The sequence below is a fragment of the Amblyomma mixtum genome, chromosome 4 (assembly GCF_055824585.1).
Source record: "Amblyomma mixtum isolate Tamu chromosome 4, ASM5582458v1, whole genome shotgun sequence".
Lineage (NCBI taxonomy): Eukaryota > Metazoa > Arthropoda > Arachnida > Ixodida > Ixodidae > Amblyomma > Amblyomma mixtum.
Window position 1 is genome coordinate 46,626,790 of NC_143015.1, and position 11,375 is coordinate 46,638,164.

Consider the following 11,375-nt stretch of genomic DNA (forward strand, 5'->3'; position numbering starts at 1 on the left):
GAGAGCGAGACGAGCACGCTAACCACTCCGCCATGCCAGCTTTTTTGTCTTTATTGCCTGTTTTGACAGATTACAACAGATCATAAACAGGTGTTCTGCGCTGCACACTCAAACATCAAGAGCGGACATGTGTTTCACTCGCGTGAGAAAATCAAAACTGTTTCAGGGAACACAACTCTCCCAACAACTCTATAACTTCATCTCCAAAACATAGCTCCTTGTATACTTCACGTAGCTTAAATATGTTTTCTTTGAAGTAATCGTTGACAGAACGCGCATCTTCATCACAGTGTCGTACAGCCATCCTGCTTCGCCAAATACTGTGCAGGCCAAGCAGGAAAATTACATCATACTTATAAAAATCCGGCTCAACGTCCAGAAATCGTATCCTATACGGCGTCAAGGGTAAGTCTTTCTTTATAGTACGCTGGAGCTCGTCCCAAAAGAGCAGCGCATCCCAGAAATCAATAAAGACGTGTTCTATTGACTCTGGTTTGTGACACAACAAGCAGTCAGCACCCTATGGTAGAAACAATCCCTTCTCCTCCATCCATGTTTTGACCGGCAACGTCCCAGTGTGTAACTTGAAGAAAAACGTCTTCACACCCGCTGGCACCAACATTTTTCGTAGTCTTTTTAAAATATTTCCTGCTTGGCCTCCACTATACAGAGATCGATAGATTGGCTCCGGGAAGACAGAGTCAAGCAAATCTCAGCGTGATGGTTTGGAATGAACAAAGGCGCGTCTAGTGAATACGGTGTCATCGTTCACTCCCATCTTCCTCCTACCCCTTACGCGAGGGCCGCCGCGGTGGCTCAGTGGCTATGGTGCTCGGCTGCTGACCCGAAAGACGCGGGTTCGATCCCGGCCGCGGCGGCTGAATTTCTTTGGAGGAGAAATTCGAGGCCCGTGTACTGTGCGATGTCAGTGCACGTTAAAGAACCCCAGGTGGTCGAAATTTCCGGAGCCCCCCACTACGGCGTCTCTCATAGCCTTAGGCGCTTTGGGACGTTAAACCCCATAAACCAACCAACCAACCTTACGCGAGGTCCAGGTGTCCACCGAGATATGCGAGACTGATACATTTCCTTTCCTCAAAAACCAAGTTACTGACATGCAACGCGTAGAGCCGAACGAGCGATGGAGTTCTGTGGACTCCCTAGCAGCGTGGCAAGACGCTGTCGCGTTCCACTCAGGCGAAGCGGCGTATAAGCAAGCCTTAGGCGTCATGACCTGCGCCTCGACAGAGAAGCTGATGAACATGGGGGTGTACGGCACCTATGAGGAGCACAGCGAAACCATGCTCAGATTTCAAATGGAAAGACTTAAAAGAACAGCCGCTGGCCGCGCACTACTGATCAAGCTAGGATACCCGGCAAAAGACGAGGGCGAAGACAAGACAGACATTGACAGCCAAATTAGGAGCACTTTCTTGGTTAAACCAGTGCCCAGAAACATGGACCCGAAGAACCACGAAGGAAGACGGGCGGCGAGATCATTGGAGTTGGACAGGTTCCTAAAGAAGAAACAGATGGTTCTGTATGTTGACGCGTCCAAGTACAGAACGAAGGAAAACGCTAGGGCGGTAGCAGTAGTGAACGCCAATGGGAATATAGTTACTGGTGCATCAGTGCGCACAAGGACAACACAAGCAGCGGAAGAGATCGCCATAGCTCTAGCCCTGACTGAAGCCAATCGGCAGGGACTGAGTTACTGGATAGCCACGGATTCTCAGGCTGCAGCAAGGGCGTACAGAGATGGAAGGATCGGCCGAAAAGCCGCGAGTATCCTCTTCGAACAAAAACAACACAGACATGGATCAAACAACACAAACATTCAACACACCATCATTTGGGTCCCTGACACTGGGGTTGAGGGAAATCTCATGGCAGACACCGCTGTCCGAGGGTTCACGAACCGGAGGGCGGGTTTGCCGGTGGAACCCTTCAGCACGCCAGAATCTTACGGGGAGGCAATGAAGGCGTTGTTGGGAGCGCGCAAGAAGTACTCGGCTCCGGCGGATATCCTCGACAGAGAGCAGGCCACCACGCTCAGACGACTACAAACAGACACCTACCCAAGCAGAGCCATGTATCACAAAATGTGGCCGAACAGATACGCGAAAGAGTGCGTGTGGTGTGGGGGCTACGCCACAACGTACCACGCCACCTGGGGCTGCGAAAAAAAGCCCTTTACTACCAAAGGTAAATAGCCCTAGTCTGGAGCAGTGGGAGGCCCTCCTGGCTGACTCCGACCCGAGCACTCAGCTTATGCTGGTGACGAGGGCCAAGGCAGCGGCGGAGGCCAACGGTATCCTGGACTAGGGAAGACCGACCACTGTAGCTCCACATCTATCTATCCCCATCCCCCTACTCCCTAACTCTTCCTTTTGAAAAAAAAATAAATAAATGTTTTTACTACTACTACTTAACATCGTAACCACACATGAGTGACACAAGCAGCAACACCGCGATTAAGGTTTCCGCCTCTCCGCACTTTAGGTCAACAAAGTGCCCCCTTGAATTTTAAGGCGGAAGCCATTAATGTCTCATCGTTGTAAGCAGCAGTTGACAGAAATGTCACGCTTTTCAATTGGTCGAAACGGTCGTGACGTCACAGTGCGCGAATTTCAAACGGGGCCAATTGTACTTTGGCCATGCAATTAATTGAAGGGATCGTATGTGATGCTCCAAGTAGGTGGGACTGATCTTAGTTAATTGCTCAATTACCCAATTAGCCTAATTAACTTTTCTAGTCAGGCCATATAAATAAACAAAACCGAGTAGGAAATTGGTCGAGCTCGGGAATCGAACCCCGGACTCCGGCGTGCGAGACGAGCATGCTATCCACTTCGCCATGCCAGCTCGATGGTTCGGAATGAACGAAGGCGCATCTAGTGAATACGGTGTCTTCGCTCACTCCCATCTTCCTCCCTTCCCGTTACGGCGAGGTTCAGGTGTACACCGAGGTATGCGAGATAGATGCATTTCCTTTCTTCGAAAACCAATTTACCGACGATCGAGGCGTAGAACCGAATGGGCGATGGCGTTCTATGGACTCCCTGGCAGCGTTGCAAGACGCTGTCGCGTTCCACTCTTAGAGACGGGGTGGTGGTGGTGAAAACATTTATTAAGAAAGGACAGGAGGTATGCTTGGATCAGCCCGTAAGGGACCGATCCTTACAAACACTAGGTGGAGGTCCCTAGTATGGGACCCCAGTGGCGGTGGCCGCCGCCCGGGCGCGCCCGACTAAGGCTTGTTGGGCCTGTAAGTCGTGGCAGCCGAGCAGGGTCGCCTCCCAGTCCTCCCGGGTTGGGTTGGGGATGGGGGGAATAGCCGGGTTGGAGGGGCACGCCCACACCATGTGATAGGTGTCAGAAGACACCGCACTACAGTGCGGGCAGCTGCCGTTACAGGAGGGGTCAAAATGCTTTAGTGCTGCCGGGCACAGTAATGTATTGGTGAGAAGGCGGAGAAGGAGCCGCTCATCCGCCTTCTTGAGGCCTTTACATGGGCTTGGGTAAAGGCGATGGCTGTTTTGATAGTAGGCTGTAATTTCTTTGAATGTATACACTGGATTAAAATCGGGTTCCTGATCGGGTGGGGAGGAGAAAACAGCCCGGTGAGAGAGCGCGCGGGCGGCTGCGTCTGCTGCCTCGTTTCCTGCCAACCCCTGATGAGCAGGGGCCCATATAATGTAACGGTGTGCGGGGTCCGTATCCCGTATGCAATTTTGGTATATTCGATAGGCTAGGAAGGGAGTGCAGCCTTGTTCGACGTTCCGACAGGCCCCTCGCGAGTCGGTGATTATGTATTTTGAATCGGAATGTGAGGCCGCGAGAGCAATCGCGACCTCTTCGAGCTTGACATCCTAACCACACATCAGTGACCACACATTAGGTCAAAAAAGTGCCCCCCTGAATTTTGACGGGTGTCCACCGAGATATGTTGTTGTTGTTGTTGATAAACCTTTATTTTCCATCAGAATGGAGGCCCCCTACTCCCTACCTCCGGCACGCAGGCCGAGGGGCAGGGGCCGGGACCTCCGCGACTAGAGACAGGCAAGGAGCTTCTGGCTCCTCGCGGCAGCTATCGCCAGATGGACCGCTTTCTTCTGCACGGCTGGGTCCGTGCTTTGCAGAAGGGTTTCCCAGGCCTCTCTGCTGTCTATTTTCTCTCGGAACCCTGGAAAATCCGCACATTCCCAAATCACATGGTCGCGGGTCCCCCTCTCCCCGCACTTCCTACACTTATCATCAATATCCTCATCTTTTAAGACATGCGATGCCCACACTGGGTGTATGAAATTTTTAGCCTGTAGTCTCCTCCAAGCCGTAGCCTCTGTGTTAGCGAGCTCTTTGTCCGGGGGAGGAAAGAGTCTCCTGTTTAGTTTGTAATTTTCCACTATTTCTGTGTAATTTATCAGTCTCTCGTCCAGTTCCTTGTTATCGGGCGGCCTGCCGCGGCTCGGAAGTAGAGATCTCGAGCCAGGGCGTTTGCCGCCTCGTTTCCTGGAACTGCCTCGTGAGCTGGTGTCCAAACGAGAATAATATTTCTATTTATTCTGCGTCCCTCTAGGATTCGCAGTGCTTCCTGTGTTATTCTGCCTTGGGCATAATTTTGGATAGCAGTCTTGCTATCGCTAATTATGTATTGTGCCTCCGTTCCCACGCAATGCGAGCGCTATTGCAACTTCTTCAGCCGACTCTGGATTTCGACTGCGTATGGTTGCGGAAGAGACAGCTGTACCCCGGCCACTAACGACCGTTGCCACCGCTGCTCCCAGTTTCCCGCTAGCCGCATCCGTGTAGGCCACTGCTTTGTCATTCATTTCGCCGAAGCGTTTGGCGAGCGCCTCAGCTCCCTTTCCCCTCCTTCCTTTGTGAAATGTAGGGTGCATGTTTCTGGGTAAAAGATCCACCCTGATCTTTTCTCTGATGTCCCTCGGGATGTCTCGCTTTTCTAGAATACCCTTTTCCGTCTGGAGTCCTACCATGCTTAGAATCGCCCTTCCTGTGTTTGATTGGCTTAATCTGTCTCGCTGCGCCGTTCTCGTGGCTTCAGCAATCTCTCTCCATGTATTGTGAATACCCATGTCTAGGAGTCTTTCAGTGGAGGTGCTTATGGGCAGGCCTAGAGCCCGTTTGTAGCATCCCCTTATGATCGTGTCTAGTTTATCCCGTTCTGAGGCGCGGATCTTCAAGTAGGGTGTAGCATAGCTTATCCGGCTGATAACGTATGCTTGCACCAACTTGCTCAAGCTTTTCTCTCTTAGTCCTCGTCCTTTGAGTGCTATTCTTCTAAATATCCCCATGGCTTGCGCCGCATATCCCTCGAGCTTCTTCAGGGTTTCCCCGTTGTATCCGTCGCTCTGAATATGCAGTCCTAATATTCTAATCCTATCCACCATCGGCACGGGGTTTCCTCCGACCGTGATGTTGAAGTTGTTACTCTGTTTGAGTCTCAAGTGCTTAGGGTTATACACCAGAAGCTCGGATTTCTCTGGTGAGCACGCTAGCCCTCTATTCGCTGCGTAGTTTACCACTACGTCCGCTGCCTCCTGGAGTTTATGCTCTATTTCGGCATCGCTGCCCTGATTGACCCAGATATTTACGTCATCAGCATAGATAATAAAGTGTATGTTGCCAATCTTTCTGAGCTTTTCCGGGAGACCTCTCATAGCAAGGTTAAATAGAAGCGGGGATAAGACCGATCCTTGCGGGGTGCCCCTACTCCCTAGCGTAATTACCCCCGACTCTATGTCTTGATATCTTATTTTTCGCTGTTCTATTTGTCAGAAAGCCCTTTATATAGTCATAGGTATTTTGGCCTGCTCCTATCTCTTGGAGTTCCTCTAGTATCCCTATCGAAAAATCTCATATATATGTGTCATATGTGTCTGGTTCATACGAGATTATGGAATATGTGTCATACGTGTGATATGTGTCATACGTGCGATATGTGTCATACGTGTGATATGTGTCTGGTTTACAATTATTGGGAAAGGAAAGGGAAGAGCTGGGGTGGAATTATAAGGCAATTAACAATAAAATAGCTTCCACTGAAGTTAGTGAACTAAAGAAAGTAAAAAAAAAAATTTCGGAAACGAAGAAAAAAACCACGGCTGGGTCTGGATTCGAACCACTGACCTAGACATCTAGAGCTCACTACTCTAACCACTACACCACGACTGACACTTTTTTTTCTTTATTGCATGGAAGAACATCCGTAGAAAGGAGGAAAACTTCAATCAGACTGGATCGCGTCTCAAGTTGCCGGGCTGATTAATAGGAGCCCGCCATTGCCCTAACTCAACACTGCAGCCCCATCAAAACATCAAAATCCAGGGAGGCACACACATGCATCTAGGCACGGCAGCCAGCTTGGAGGTTCTTCGCGTGCAGCATATACACTCCTCACCAAAGCACACTGTTCTCGAAACACAGATTTGGACGATCTTGGTGGCTCGGCATGTCTGTCCATCATACGGCTTTTCCAAAGACTGAATAGTCCCATCAACATAAACAGATCATAAGGCACAACAGAGTTTTTGTCAACAGGCAGAAATCTAATAGTGTACGGTGTAATTTCAATGTCCTTCTTGAGAGTTCGTTGTAGTATGTCCCAAAAAAACATGGCATCACGGCACAGGATAAAACAATGATCAATTGTCTCAGGCACGTTACACAGACGGCAATTCACATTCCAAGGTACAAACATCCCCTTGTCATTAAGAAATGTCTTGATAGGCAGCGTCGCTGTGTGTAGTTTGAAAAAGAACGTTTTAGCGGCTGCCTGAATGCACATCCGCCTAACACGCTTTAGAACACTGATGTCCAAAGACCCCAGATAAGGCTGCCGATACAATGGTGTAGGGAACAAAGACTCAGTGAGAGCCTGGGTCATCTGTTTTCTCGAGAGGCTATACAGGTAATCTAAAGAGAAGCGCACAGTGAGGAAATTGAAAGTGTCAGCAACCTCCTTGAGGAATCCCCACAAAGTCCCCTCACGAGCCAGCACAGTCGGTGCAAATGAAAACTAAGCCGCCTAATGAGCACAGCTACCAGAAACGGGTGGTTTGCCGATTTTAAAAAGAAAAAACGGGAAACAAGTTGATGCACGAACAGGTGAACAAGACCCACTCCACCACCCTCTAAGGGAAGGAACAAGTTGTCACGCCTCATGGGCTCCCATTGAGAGCGCCAAACGAATGTTGCAAATATTCTGTGTATTGCTTGCACCTTCCTCCTCGCACAATGCAGGACTTGAAGGACATACGCGAGCTTTGCAAACAAAAATATGTTACAGACCTGTGCCCTCGCAAACACTGAGAGTTCCCTACCCATCCAAGCCTGTGTTTGCCGCCGTAGAGTTACAATTTGTGAATCCCAGTAGGCTGTACTGTTGCGAACTTGGTGCAGCGGAACGCCTAGGTACTCAAGAGGGCTACTGTCCCAGCATATGCCACCGAACTGGCTTGGCCTAGTTCCCCAATAACCCAACCAAAAGCCTTTGGATTTCTCTAAATTAAGAGCCGCGCCTGATACATCACAGAACTGTTTAGTCAAGTTTAGAGCCTCAAGTACACTCTTTTTGTCAGAACAAAAGAGGGCGACATCGTCAGCATAGGCTAAAACTTTAACTTCACATCGAGCCAGAGAGAAACCGCGGATAGCTACGCTGTTAATTATACTAAGACAGAGGGGTTCCAGATATAGGGCAAACAACAATGGAGACAGTGGACATCCTTGACGAACAGATGCTTCTAGGGGTATTGGTTTCGTTAGCTCCTGATTAACAATAACCCTTGTATAGGAGTTCTTATAGCACAGCCTTATGCCTTTGAGCAAAACGTCACCAATATTTGCATACTCCAAGACCGCGAACAAGAAATCGTGCCGAACTTTATCAAAAGCCTTCGCCAAGTCAATTTGAATCAGAGCAACTTGGCCTGTCTCATCTGATATTGTCTCTAATACTGAACGTGCAATATGGATATGTGTTTGAATACTACGGCCTCTAATACCACAGACCTGATGCGAACCTATCAAGTCCATAATGACGAGCTGCAGACGACTGCTAAGAACCTTGGCAAAAATTTTGTAATCAACATTGCAGAGGGAAATTGGACGATATCCCTCAACAGTTTTCAACCGATTAGTATCTTTGCTTTTGGGAATTAATATTGTGTGCCCAGAATAGAAAGTGGGAGGCAGGACACCCACATCATAAGATGCTTGGAAAACTTCCATCAAAACAGGCACTAGGCAAGGCGAAAAAGTTTTATAGAATTCGCTAGTAATACCATCTGGCCCAGGAGATTTCTGGCTCTGCAGGGCAGAAATGGCTGATTGAATTTCATCCAAAGTGATAGATCCCTTCACTATAGCACACTTCTCATCGTCTAGTCGAGGGAAGTTTCCGAGTAAGGAACTGTAATCGAAACCCTGATTTGGATCATCGCAACTACCAAACAGCTTTCGATAATAGTCGAAGAAAGCAGCAAGAATACCAGGCGCATCGCTGTATGTGCAATCACCATACTGAATTTCCAATATTTCCTTCGCAAGAGCATTCTCTCTTTCATCATTCAGGGCCCGACGAGAAGGTTGCTCATCAAGAAACCTTCGGGACCGAGATCGTATGAAGGCCCCCTTATATCTTTCTGTCGCAAATTGTTGAAGCTCTGCTTTTACGTTATTAATCTCTTCGAGATAGGCACCCGGGTTTACCCTCTCTAGCTCATGTAGCTCCGTTAGGGTGCGCCCAAGCTCACGAAGGTGGTGTCTCTTCAGGAAAGCGATTCTTGCTGAGGCCTCAATTGCCAAGTTTTTGATCTCCTGTTTAAACAAATCCCACTTTTGAAAAACGGACAGATCACGGCGTGACCATACGTCCTTCAAACAAGTAGGTACAGCACGCTGAAAGATTTCGTCTGAGAGCAGACAGTTATTCATCTTCCACAACTCCCATCGAGGGTAAAGTACATGCCGAGTGTGCCTCCCTATCTGAAGAGACACCATACAGTGGTCACTGAAGAAGATGGGGCGCACCCAGTAGCCAAACACACTTGCTAACGCGTCTACAGAAACGTAAATTCTGTCAAGGCGAGCATTAGAGGAAAACTGAAAATGAGTGAAATGTATACAGTCGCCTTTTTCCTGTCCCACAGGATGACAAGACTTACGTTATGCTTCCCACTACTTTAGAATTCGACGGTTAGGTGCGAGGTCAAATGTTTGTAAGATTTAACGAGCTGAACTACAGCCGATTGCACTTCCACTGATATTGTAAATCTTGATGAGCTCTGTGATATGCACTGAAAGATCTGATATTTGTATGTATTTTAATTTTCACAGCGCCTGCACCATTCATCGTAGTACTCTCATTGCGCACCTATTGTTAACTACAGTCGGAGCTCTTGCATGAAAATACCTGGCGATATTCGCTCAACAGCTAAACTAAGCCCAGAAGGCAATATTTGCCTTCTAGCTGAACGTTTGTCCAAGCACATTGGAAACGCCTAACGTCATACTGTTTGGATAGGCGCTGTTTACAACAAGAGGGCACAAGCAGAGAATCAGGGTGAAAAATATTTGAAACAGGCCAAGAGTTTTTTTTATGCGTTGGTCGGGCACTTGTTAATCGTTTGTTCATCCCTTCTTTTCTCCGTGTTTCAAACAGCAAGGCCCACTCTATAAGAGGTACTGATCAGCGACTATCGGTTTCGCACGAGATTGATGTAAGCTGATACGACGAATATCGGAGCTCTTGTGTACGCACGAGTGTCGCGTGTCAGTTGAGGTATGCCACATATGTAATAAGTGCATACAAGTCACATTTCCGTAACGCGTGAACTACTATATATGCAGCACATGTGTTCATCTGTGACATTTGTGACGCGTATGAGCTCCTACGTGACACATATGAACTCGTATGAAGCATATGTGCTGATACGAGGCGCATTTGTCGACATATATGGATCATATGATGCCCATATGAGTCCATACGAGGCACATATGTGGCACATATGAACTCGTATGAAGCCTATATGTGTTCATATGAGGCACATATACTGACACATATAACTCATATGGGCTGCATACGAGTCATATGAGGCACATATACTGACACATATAACTCATATGGGCTGCATACGAGTTCATATGAGGCACATATACTGACACATATAACTCATATGGGCTGTATACGAGTTCATACCAGACACATATCTGACACATATAGCTCGTATGTAACACATATGGAATCATACGAGACACATATGAATTCATATGAGATTTTTCGATAGGGATGGCCTCGTGCTTTACATTGTCGAAAGCTTTCTTGAGGTCCAGCCCAAGAATTACTTTTGTATCCCTAGAATTGGAGTCTATGATGTCATGATTCAGTCGTAACATTACATCCTGAGTGCTTAGCTTTGGTCTGAGTCCGACCATCTCGTCAGGCCATAAGCTGTTATCCTCCATGTAGCGAGTTAATCTCGTTTGAGCTACATGTTCCATCAGCTTTCCTACGCATGAGGTCAGGGATATTGGCCTGAGGTTCTCCAGCTTGGGTGGCTTGCCCGGCTTGGGGATTAAAATTATGCTGGCCTCTTTCCATTGTTTGGGTAGCTTTCCTTGTCCCCATACTTGTTGCATGTATTTTGTGAGAGCAATGATGGACTCGTCATCTAAATTTCTAAGTATCTTATTTGTTATACCATCCGGCCCTGGGGCGGACTTTGTTTTAAGTCTGATTAACTCCGCTCTAACCTCCGCCTCCGTTATGGGTGCGTCGAGCTCCTCTCTTACTACACCTTTATAAGCCGGCAAGTCAGAGCAAGTTATATTTCCTATATAGGTCTGTTCTATTTCCTTCATGAATTCCTTGTCTTCCCCCTGGTAGGCATGTCTAGTTTTCTTTAACTTAATGTTCGTTTGAGTTTTCGATTGAGTTGGGTCTAACAGGTGGCGTAGGATATTCCACGTCTTGGCTAGACTCATTCCTTTCTCCATATCATCGCATACGCAGCACCAATTTTGTTCACATAGCTGCATGGCGTACCTCTCGATTTCTTTATTTTGTCTAGCTATCCTCCTTTTCAGGTTTCGGTTCCACCTTTGTTTTTTAAGCCTGCGTTCTAACCCGCGTTTTGCCTCCCACATGTGTAGTAGCTTGCTGTCGGCTATCGCTGGGGCGTCCTGTCCTTCTAAAGCTGCGGTTGCCTTAGCTACATGCTTTTTAAGCTTGCTCGTCCAGCTTTCTATGTCAGTAATGTCTTCAGCCGGGATACCTTCCCGCATTTCCCTAAACCTTTCCCATTTCGTGATCTTCGCTTGCTGATAGCGATCTTCCGAAAGTCCTGTTTCCA

The 11,375-nt window shown here is 47.9% G+C and overlaps 1 pseudogene; it reads right to left on the bottom strand.

Annotated features, from left to right (window-relative positions):
- Positions 1-3,957: 3,957 nt before the first annotated feature.
- LOC149346421 (uncharacterized) lies at positions 3,958-5,151 on the bottom strand (annotated as a pseudogene).
- Between the last annotated feature and the right edge of the window lie 6,224 nt (positions 5,152-11,375).